The 11,118-nt window shown below is 37.0% G+C and overlaps 1 long non-coding RNA gene and 1 pseudogene across 1 annotated transcript; one reads left to right on the top strand and one right to left on the bottom strand.

The window, feature by feature from the left end:
* Positions 1 to 1,105: 1,105 nt before the first annotated feature.
* Positions 1,106 to 5,581, top strand: LOC140713087 (uncharacterized). The gene is made up of 3 exons (XR_012094948.1): positions 1,106 to 1,186; positions 3,654 to 3,754; positions 5,376 to 5,581. It is a non-coding gene; the product is annotated as an uncharacterized lncRNA (long non-coding RNA).
* Positions 5,582 to 10,719: 5,138 nt separating this feature from the next.
* LOC119619284 (U2 spliceosomal RNA) lies at positions 10,720 to 10,854 on the bottom strand (annotated as a pseudogene).
* Positions 10,855 to 11,118: the final 264 nt, after the last annotated feature.

Raw genomic sequence — 11,118 nt, 5'->3', positions numbered from 1 at the left:
GAAGAGATTTACCATAAGAAATTGACATCTGTAATTTTGGAGGCCAGCAAGTGTCATGATTTGCAAATCTGCAGGGTGGGTTCACGACCTGGAGACCCAGGTTGATCGTTGAGTTTCAGCACTAATACCAGTAGACTTGAACCCCAGTTTAGGTCTAAAGGGAGGAAAGATGCTGATGTCCCAGTTTAAGGCCTGCAGACTTGAACCCCAGTTTAGGTCTAAAGCGAGGAAAAATGCTGATGTCCCAGTTTAAGGCCTGCAGACTTGAACCCCAGTTTAGGTCTAAAGGGAGGAAAAATGCTGATGTCCCAGTTTAAGGCCTGCAGACTTGAACCCCAGTTTAGGTATAAAGGGAGGAAAAATGCTGATGTGCCAGTTTGAAAGCCATTAAGCAGGAAGAATCCTCTCTTATTTGGGGAAGAGTCAGCCTTTCTGTTCTACTCATACCTTCAACTGATTTGGTGAGGCCCACTAACATTAGGAAGGGCAGTCTGCTTTACTCAGTTTAACAATTTAAATGTTAACCTCATCTAAAAGCACTCTTAGGGAAACACCCAGAATATTGTGTGACTAAATATCTGGGTATTGCATGGCCCAATCAAGTTGACACATAAAATTAAGTCATCACAGTATCATAAGAAGTATAGGAGATCCAAGGACAGGGGCAGAAAGAGGTAGATGGGAGAACAAAACCCACTGGATTGGAAAGGTTCCAGTGATCCTCTAGTATTACGTTAATTTGCTAATTTAAAAGAGGAAAACGCTAAGTCCAGATAGGCATCTAGGATGTGTTACAGGTAGGTAGTTAAGCCTGAGCCAGAGAGAAGAGGGCTCTTTTCCCACCCACTAGAAATGTCAGGTGCTGGTTTGGCAATTCTCGCATTGCCTCTCTGAGAGTGATGATTTAGCAGCGTCAGGGAGAGGTCATTTCTTGATAGTCCACACCCGTTAACATCAAGATGGTAAATAAATGCAGAGCCCAGGGCGAAGAAACTTCCTGGGCATGCATATTAAGAGGAAAATGGCGAAGTATGATCTTCCGGGTACATTCCACCAGAAAAAAGAAAAAAGCCTCAGAGGGGCATGCCTATAACTCCTTAAACACATGGCTCATGCTCACTTCCAAGGCTAAGGAGGCTCTGTGCATGCGGGCAGCCCACCCTAAGGGAAGAATCATGGGAAAGAGGCGAGCTTCCCTTGGGAAAGTCCCAAGATTACAGTTAAACGGGGCACTTGACCTTCTCTCTTTAACCTTCATGTGCCTGCGTGGGTCTTTTCCATGCACACCTTCCTTTCTTTCCCGTTCTAAGGCATTTTAAAATAAACTTGCATTCCTGCTCTGGAACTTGCCTCGGTGTCTTTTTCTGCTTTATGCCCCTCGGTCGAATTCTTCCTTTTTAGGTGGCAAGAATTGAAGTTGCTGCAGACCTAGACGGATACGTCCGCTGGTCACTCGGAGTAACTCTGGTCTCTTCCCCTGTAATAGGTGTAGTCACAAAAGGAGAGGCTGCAGGACCAGACCAGAATCGCCTGTGCCCTAACATCTCCTCTACCCCTTTACCACGTCTATGTCTCTCTTTTCCCAAGGAAAAATTCAAACAGTGCATTAATTTTTCAGAGTAAGGGTTTCTTTTTTGTTCTTATAAGTGGACACTGAAGGGACTTTACATTTGACAATGAAAAGCTTTTAGATTTGAGGTTTCATGATCTTATTAGAAAAGTTTGAACAACAACTTATACCTTCTCTGTTTCTTATACCTTTGAGAGTGAAGTAAGATCCCTGAGCTAGGAGGCAGACAGAGCAAGTTTGTGTTATCCTGAGCAAATGATTGATGGCATCATGAACGCTCTGGACTGGGAGACATTAGAAAGGCTTCTTATCCACCTCTCTCCCACAAGGGCTAGTAATGCCAAATAAAATACTTATCAAGTAGCTGTCCCCTTTGAGTATCTCGGAAAAGGAGAACTGGTACCCATTTTCTGAGAACCTATTGTACATCAGGCACTTAAACCAGCATTTCAATGTGTTATGAACTTAATTTCAATAACCACTCTATGTGGTAATTATTATTATCTATAATTTACATGTGAGAAAGTTGACCCTGAGAGGGATGAAGTATTTTGGCCGAAGTTCAGGACACATTAGCTGTAGATTTGCTTTTCAGCCTAGGAGTGTGTTTGCCTCTAAAGTCTGTCTACCATGTAGCAGTTAGGAGCACAGATTTTGGTATCACCTGCAATTGAGTTTGGATCCTAAGTCTTCACCTTTTTAACATTATAGCTCTAGCCTTGCAGCCTGTTTCTTCATCTGAAAAAAATAAGGAAAAATAATACCAAATTCAGAAAGTCTTCATGATGATCGAGTCTGTCTGAATTGCTTTCCATCCCACCTTCTATATGTAAGTGCTCAGCAAATTATAGGTGTTATTAATAATACAACTCTCAGTAACTTCTTTGGCGCTGCTATCGAGACTGAATCTAATGCAGTGATGCAGATAATTTCCTCTGCATCTCCAGCCTTCATCCACTTCAGAAATTCATGGTCGGAGCAGTTCTTTTCTTCCCCTCCTCTCCTCACCCTATAGCAACATAGACAAAATCCATTATTTACACTGCCTCAAACAGCCCGAGCTTTAGGAAAACAAACACAATCACTAGAATAATCAACTAACTAAGATTTCTGCCACTTCTGTCTTGTGTGGGATAGGTGTTCCTTATCAGAGCGAGTGACAGGTACATCCATTCAATGGGCGAGAAACAGCTTTTTATTCAGTGCACTTCATTAATTCACTGCCAAGAAGAGAACCCCAGTCAAAGGTAAAAACAATTCTGCCTCTAGCTGTACCTAATTGTCCAGCAGCAGAAAGGAGTGTGATGGAGGTGTCTGTCAGTGTTTGAAAGCAGAGCAGATGTTTTCAATTGCTCCCTTCTTTGTAATTCTACCCTGGAAATAAGAATTTCAAACCTAGAAAATAATAGGAATACATGAACCTCACAAAGGGACACACATGGTAAAAATAAAGAAAGAAAGAGAAAGAAAGAAAGAAAGAAAGAAAGAAAGAAAGAAAGAAAGAAAGAAAGAAAGAAAGAAAGAAAGAGAGAGAGAAAGAAAGAAAGAAAGAGAAAGAAAGAAAAAGAAAGAAAGAAAGAAAGAAAGAAAGAAAGAAAGAAAGAAAGAAAGAAAGAAAGAAAGAAAGAAAAAGAAAAAGAGAAAGAAGAACAGCATGGGATAACAGAGTGAACACATTTAAAGCCGTTGAATAGGAGTATTTGGGAATTATTTTTCCAATCAGATCAGTATCCAGTGAACACAATTGTACCTCTAAATACCTTGTCATTGAAAAAAATGTCAGATTTTGTTGAATGTGCTTTTTATAATAGAAAAATAACAACATTTCTTTATGATGCCAGGATTTAGCATTGATCAACACTTGAATGAGAAGCTTTATTATTCTAACAGATTTTGTTTACAAGCAGAAAATATTGGTAAATCTCATGTAATATAAGGATGCATCAGTAGTTTCATATGCTATGCTTTCATAGAGTTCTATAAGGTTAATAAAGATAACTTAAGTCAGTGTCACTGAAAGAAAAGAGTCAGAAATAACCTAAAAAATGAGTGATTCTGTAGAACTAATATATTCATTTTACAGATGGGGAACTGAGATATGAAGAAATCAACTTACCTAAGATCAGAGAATGAGTCAAGGACAGAGCAGGACCATGTCATCAAATTTAGAGAAACTTGAGCTATGTGAATAAATAATCTTATTTCTTTCTTTCTAGCAGAGTTGAGTGCAATAATTTGAAGGGTGATTAAAACAATTTGAATTCCAGTTTTCAAGCTTATCCAGTAAAAGCTCACTATACCAAAGAAAGAGCGTACTAATTCAAGAATATAATGCCAATTTTTACTTTCTACAGTCTTGTTTTGACATGATAATGAGAAAACAATCAGTACAAAATGAGTCTTAGATAGGAATCAGCACCTTTGAAAACAAAAGTCTCCAACAGGAAAAAGCATGTTTATACTTGTTTCTTGAAAGGAGGTATTCTGCGGCCTCATTAAGAGAAAAGCACATTACATAGTAAGGAAGTGGGATTTGAAAATTACTCTAGGTGATTCATGATATCTATTCGACATCTTAGAATCCCATTCTTTAGAAGGAACTTAGGCACTACCTTGAGCCATCCCATCTGTGCAGTGTACCATTCCTGGGCAGCATTCACTGGGCACGAAAACCCAGCTATATTTTGAAGCCTTCATTGAAATAACACACCTAGAATTTCACACATGAGTTTGAACCTTCTATCAGCTAACAGCACATTCTTTCTTATTTGCCCTTGCCCTCTCTGGAGCTGCATTTCTTAGTCTTTCTTGGGCCTTCAGCAACCTCTAAAAGTAAGCCCTGCTCCACAACTGCAATTTAGATATTGGAGACCATGATTACGTGCACCCAATGCCTTCTTGTTTACAAACCACTACCCAGTTCTTTCCACTTGGAAATACTCTACAGTGTTTGGTGCTGTGATGGTTAATTTTACATGTCAATTTGGCTAAGGATAGTGACCATTTTTTTGGTCCAACACCAGTCTAGATGTTGCTGTGTAGGTATTTTTTAGATGTGATTAGTGTTTAAATCAGTAGACTTTCAGCGGTGCAGATTATCCTCCATGATGTGTGTGTGTGCGTGTATGTGTGTGTTTAAAGGGGATGTCTTCCAATCATTTGAAAGCCTTGAGAGCAAAGACTGAAGTTCTTTTTCTGTGGAGAACGTTGCCTAATATAGGTGCTGTGCCTCTATAATGATTTGCAAAATTAAATAGATACCAGCATCACAGATTGAGATAGTGAATTACTGTAATGCAGTAGGGTTTTCAGAAGCCTTTCACAATTGTGGATAAATCACAATATCTTTCAATACTCAGTATGTTGAGATACTTACAGATGTTTGGTAAGGATAAATATATGTGAAGAACATAATACAAGTCCTTTTCCCAGTCTTATTTCTAGCCTGTTGCCCACACTGTAGACAAGCCAGTGTTAGGAATGACATTAGTCTGAGAGATGAAGGGTGTTTCATCTCCTTAGTGACAGCAATGGCCAGATAAACAAGCATCCACCACGGGTACAGGAATTTAACCCTTATAAACGGTTTTCACAAATGTTGTATCAAAGAATTCTGACTTCAATCTCACAAACTAGATACTGATATTTTATAAACACAAATGAAGATATTTGTATTTTATAAATACAAATGAAGGCCTGGGAATATGAAATGATTTGCTCAAGACCTCTAAACTCATATGTGGTAGAACTCCAAGTCTGATATTCTCCCCAGCACATCTTTCCATGCCTTTCTCCAAATAAATAGGCAGAAGAGAGATGAGATTCTTCTGTGGCTGTGCTGCTCACTCAAGGGAGTCTGAACCATTTTGACCAGGAAAAGCCAAAAGGAAAGGCCTCTGCCAAGGTCAGACCACACATGGCCTGAAGTCATTGTTCTCCATTCCAGCCCCAAGAACTCTGTGAGATCGATAAAAGCATACATTGAGAAATAAAAGTCATGAGAAAATTTTACAAATTAGCTAGCTTTCATTTCCTGTTGGCTTTTCCAGCACATGCTTGGCACCAGATGAGAGTAATGTGGTAATGCAGTAAAATATCCCTGCGAGACACTATCTGCTTAGAGACAGGAGGCAGTGAGATGCTTTAGCCCTTGATGCCTTAAGGGCCTGTCTGGACATCCTGAGGTTTTCTCAGAAGCCAATATAATAGACTTTTTGTCATATCAAATAACTTTGTTTTTTAGGGAATTTCAAGGCATCAACATTATCTATATTTCCACTGCTGGCTCTGATTTGGAAATGCCAATAAAGTTGGTTTGCTTTATGTTTACTTGATCTCTAAAAACATGTGTGAGCTCAATCTTGTCTTGTCCTAACTGGCATAATTATTCATCATGGATGTATTTCACGGGATTAGAACCAGTAACAGGAAGTCACAGTGTGCCCTATTTTAACAGAAACAAATGTCTAGGCCCTGAACATGGAAAACAGATTCAACAAGGGAGTTAACCCTCACATTGGAAAATTATTCTCATAATGTAATAGTGACAACTATGATTTATTGAGCACCTACTATGGGCCAGGTATTTTATTGATGTTATTTATAATGCTCATAACTACTCTGCAAAGCATGTGAAAGAAAACTGATACTTGGTAAAGGAAAGTAACTTGCTGAAGGTCACATAGTTAGAAAATATCTAATCTAAGCTGGTTTCTCCAGCAGATGTTTCTGCTACTACACTGAAATGTTTGTCTTCAGATCATATATAAAACATGTTAATTATTTATAAGGAATATATATATATACACACACATACACACACATACTAATATGGAATTTAAATTTTAATTATTTTTGGGGGAAGATATATACATATATATATACTGATATGACATTTAAATGAAATTTCTGACAAAAAGAACTATTTCATTAAAATAAGTATACTTATTTTTTAGTACCTAAAAAGCAGTTACAGTTATATTAGGTGTTCAATTAATATTTGTGAAATAAAAGATGCATCATTTATTCCAATTGATCCAAAGGGTTGCATCTACGACCTTTTCTCCTACCACCCCATCGGAAAATTTTTAAAAAAGAAAGTCATTAGTTCTTTCAGCAAGCATGCACAGACAACATATATACACTTGTGGCAGATATAGTTCTAGGCAATGGGACACAGTTATAGGAGAAAATATTCTAGCTTCTAGAGAGGACAAAATCTGGGGCTAACAGACTTCTAAACTGACAATGTCAAACAATGTGATAAGTCATACAGGTATGTGCATGTGGGGCCTAAGACAACACAAAGGAAGACTCTAAAGACAGCCTTCAAAGAGGTAAAAACCTGGAGTATTCCAGTGACTGACCAAATGCAACAATCCTTTGTTTTCTTGTGTTTTCATACATTCAAATAAGTTTTTCATTATGTGTAATTTTAGGTTTTTATCCTAGAGTTATAAGACAATGAGATTGGAAAAGTGTGTTGGTCATTTTGAAATCAGATGTTTGTGGGTTTTTTTGCCATAGAATAGGATGGAAAATTGAAAAGCTTCACTGCTACACAACACTTAGCAACCCTAGATATAAGAGGGTTGTGAATTCAGTTGTATGTTTCATAGGACCTCTTATTATATCTAGGGTTTCTAAGTGATGTGTAGCAGTGGAGCTTTTCAATTTCCTATTCTATGGCAAAAAACAAACATCCGATTTTAAAATGACCAACGCAATTTTCAAATCTCATGCAACAAAAGTGATAAAAGGAACTGAGATCTGGATAATGAGAAAAAGGTGAATGCTGTAGCTGCCCTAGGAAGGCAGGGTCAAGGCTGGGGAAAATGTTGAGGGCTGTTGTTTGGGGTCTTCGTGCTGGAAAAATTGGAGTTCAAGCTCCAGTGGAGTCAGGAAGAGGAGAATCTGCACATGTTCAGGGTGAGGGCTGAGATTTATACTTCTGCATTAAGCCAGAATGCTCAAAGATCTACAGCTTCAATTAAAGGTGGAATAAGCTCAAACTCGCCTTTTTCAGCAACCATATTGTTCACAGCAACCTGTCGCTGTGTGCAGCTTGGAGCCTTGGATATCATACCCCAGTCTATGGTATGCTGTGTTATCTCCTTTTTATGAAAATATCTTTATGTGTTCTGTATAATTTTCCATTAAAATAAGTTAATTTCACTTGCCCTTGGCTCTTAAAACATATAGTGAAATATTTCATAACATAAAATAATTTTTGATAAACTCGCCTAAATAAATACACATTAGAAGGGCTTGTTTCAATTTACATTTTCTGAAAGTGTATATTGCAAAGCCCATTCGTATACATTTATGCCAACCTCTAGGTAATATACAAAAAATAGTTTGATCTATGCCAATTTAATAGGATAAAAATAACACATCTTGTAAAACATAAGGCACATGTGTTGGTTCTGATGTGAAGTCAAATACCCATTGACATGTGTATTGACTGTGGTTGTTTCACCTGTGAATTATTTTTATATGTCTACATATCAGTTTCCACTTTTTCAATTCAGCTGCTTTTATTTTTCCTTTTTTGTTGTTACAGTTGATTATACTTAGTATTTGTGCAGCACGCATTTCTCTGTTTTAAGCACCATTTTCACTGTTATTCATTGAATCCTTACAATAAACCCTATAGGTTAGGTACTATTATTGTCCCCACTGATACAGAGGACAAAACTGGTTCAGAGATGTTAAGGAACTGATAAAGCCAGAATAAAAACTGGGGGACTTAACCCTTCTATTTGGTAGTTTTGCTGTTACTCATGTTGAATTATTTTTTTGTGTGCTTTGTAATTAAAAATTGTGAGCTCATCTTCAGTGAGGTTTTATCTAGAAGAACCCAATGAGACCTGAGACAAAGACATGATCATCCAGAGAAGATTTTAATTTGCCTATATTAGACATTCCAGACATTTCACTAGCAATTTGTAAACATTTTACTGAGATATAATTAATATGCCATAAAGTTTGCTTGTTTTAAATATACAATTCACCGAAACAATTTTGAACAAAAATAACAAAGCTGGAAACATCACACTACCTAACTTTCAGTGTACTACAAAGCTATAGTAAACAAAATGGTGCGATACTGGCCTTAAAAACAGAACAGCGAAGCAGAATAGAGAACACAGAAATAAATCTATGCACTGACAGCAAATTGATTTTCAACAAAGATGTCAAGAACAATCTCTTCAATAAATACTGCTGGCAAAACTGGATATCCAGTTTTCTTCATATGCAGAAAAGTGAAAACTAGACCCCTATCTCTCACCAAATACAAAAATCAACTCAAAATGGGTTAAAGACTTAAATGGAAGACCCACAGTGATAAAAAATATCAGAAGAAAACAGAGGGGAAACATTTCATGACATTGGTTTCAGCAAAAATTTTTTTGAATAAGAACTCGAAAGCACAAGCAAACAAAAGCAAAAGTAGACAAATGGAATTACATCAAGCTAAAAAGCTTCTACACAGCAGAGGAAACAATCAGCAGACTGAAGAGACAACTTAAATAATGTTAGAAAAATTTGCCCACTATCTATCTGGCAAAGGACTAATATCCAGAATATATAAGAAACTCAAACAACTCAATAGCAGACAAATAAATAACCAAATCTAAAAATGGAGAAAATACTTGAATAGACATTTATCAAAAGAAAACATACAAATGGCTAACAGGTATGTGAAAACATGTGTAATATCACTAATCATCAAGGAAATGCAAACCAAAACCACAACGAGATACCACTTCATCCCATTTCGAGAATGACTGTTATTAAAACAAAACAAAACAAAACAATCCACAAATGCTGGTGCGGATGTAGAGAAAGGGCAACTTTAAGAAATATATATATATATATAAAATAATTATTATTATTTTTACTTTTAGAGACAGAATCTTGCTCTGTTGCCCAGGCTGGAGTACAGTGGCCTGATCATGGCTCACTGCAACCTAGAACTCTTTGGCTCAAGGGGATCCTCCTGCATTAGCCTCCTGAGTAGCTGAGACTACAGGCACATACCACCATGCCTGGCTAAAAAAGAGAAACTCATGCCCTGTTGGTGGGGGTGTACATTTTGTAGCATCATTATGGAAAACAGTATGAAAAGTTTCCACAAAATTAAAAACTAAGTTACCATATGATCCAACAATTGCACAACTGGATATTACACATCCAAAGGAAATGAAATAAGTAAGTTGAAGAGACATCCACACTCCCATGTTTATTGTAGCAATATCCAAGATATGGAATCAACCTAAGTATCCATCAACAGATGAATGTATAAAATATATAAAGATACAGAATCAGCCTCTGTATCCATCAACAGATGAATTATAAAATGTATAAGAAAATGTGTGTACATACACAATGGAATACTATTCAGATGTTGAAAGGAATGAAATCCTGTCATTTATGGCAGCATGAGTGAACTTGGAGGACATTATGGTAGGCGAAATAAGTGAGGCACAAAAAGACAAAAACCACATGATCTCACACACATGTGGAATCTAAAAAATTGATCTTATAGAAGTAGAAAGTAGACCTGTGGTCACCAGAGGCTGAAGAGTGAAGAGGAGAGTGAGATGGGGAGATATTAGTTAATGAATACAAAGTTATGGTTAGATAAGAGGAATAAGTTCCGGTCTTCTATTGCCCAGTAGGGTGACTATGGTTAACAATGTTGTATTGTATATCTCAAAATAGCTAGAGGAGGGAATTTTGAATCTTCTTATAACAAAAAATTATAAATATTTGGGATAATGCTAAATACCCCCACTTTGATTATTATACAACCTTGCCTTGAGTTAGGACATACTCTGAGGAACAACATGCTCTGGAATTTCCTCAGCATCAGACTGATAGTGAGGGTTCATCCAAAATCATGTCCTTGCTTGGTTTTCTCACATCTCTCCCGCTTTTACCTTATTGATCTTTCCTGACGGCATGTTCTTAATAAATACCATGTGCATGATTTATCATCTCAGACAGTACTTTGGAGAAAGCTGACCTAAGACACAAAATTAGTAAGTACTGTCTCCCATTTCTGTATTCAAATTTTGCACCTCTACAGAGGGGAGGAAAGTAAGATTCAGAGGGGTTCATATTTTTTTCTCAAGGTCATGGTAAGAGACTTAAGTCTAATATTCTAAAATCTAGCGATGTGAGTTGTACCACAGTGCCTCTTAAAGATTTTCATAGGGAAGTAAATCTGATAAGAATAGATTCTACACTTGATCTTAGCCAAAAGGCCGAGAAGCAATAGGGAAGTAAATCTATTATAATGAGCTGCGAAGATTCCTAAGAATCTCTAATTTAAATTATATTTATACTCAGTCTCAGTTTCTTCATTTATGAAATTAGGACACTGTTATTATTGTCAGTGTCTTTCTTTTTGTAAGATTAAATGGAAAAACATAGGGAACATGCTTTGGCATATGACTAGATATTCAGTATATATTTTTCCTTCATTGAAAAGCCAGGGTAAAGAAACTTTAACCCAATAAGGACTCAGGTGTTCCAAATTC

Source organism: Chlorocebus sabaeus, chromosome 12, assembly GCF_047675955.1.
Source record: "Chlorocebus sabaeus isolate Y175 chromosome 12, mChlSab1.0.hap1, whole genome shotgun sequence".
Lineage (NCBI taxonomy): Eukaryota > Metazoa > Chordata > Mammalia > Primates > Cercopithecidae > Chlorocebus > Chlorocebus sabaeus.
Note: the sequence above shows the minus strand (reverse complement) of the source record. Positions and strands in the feature narration are given on the sequence as shown.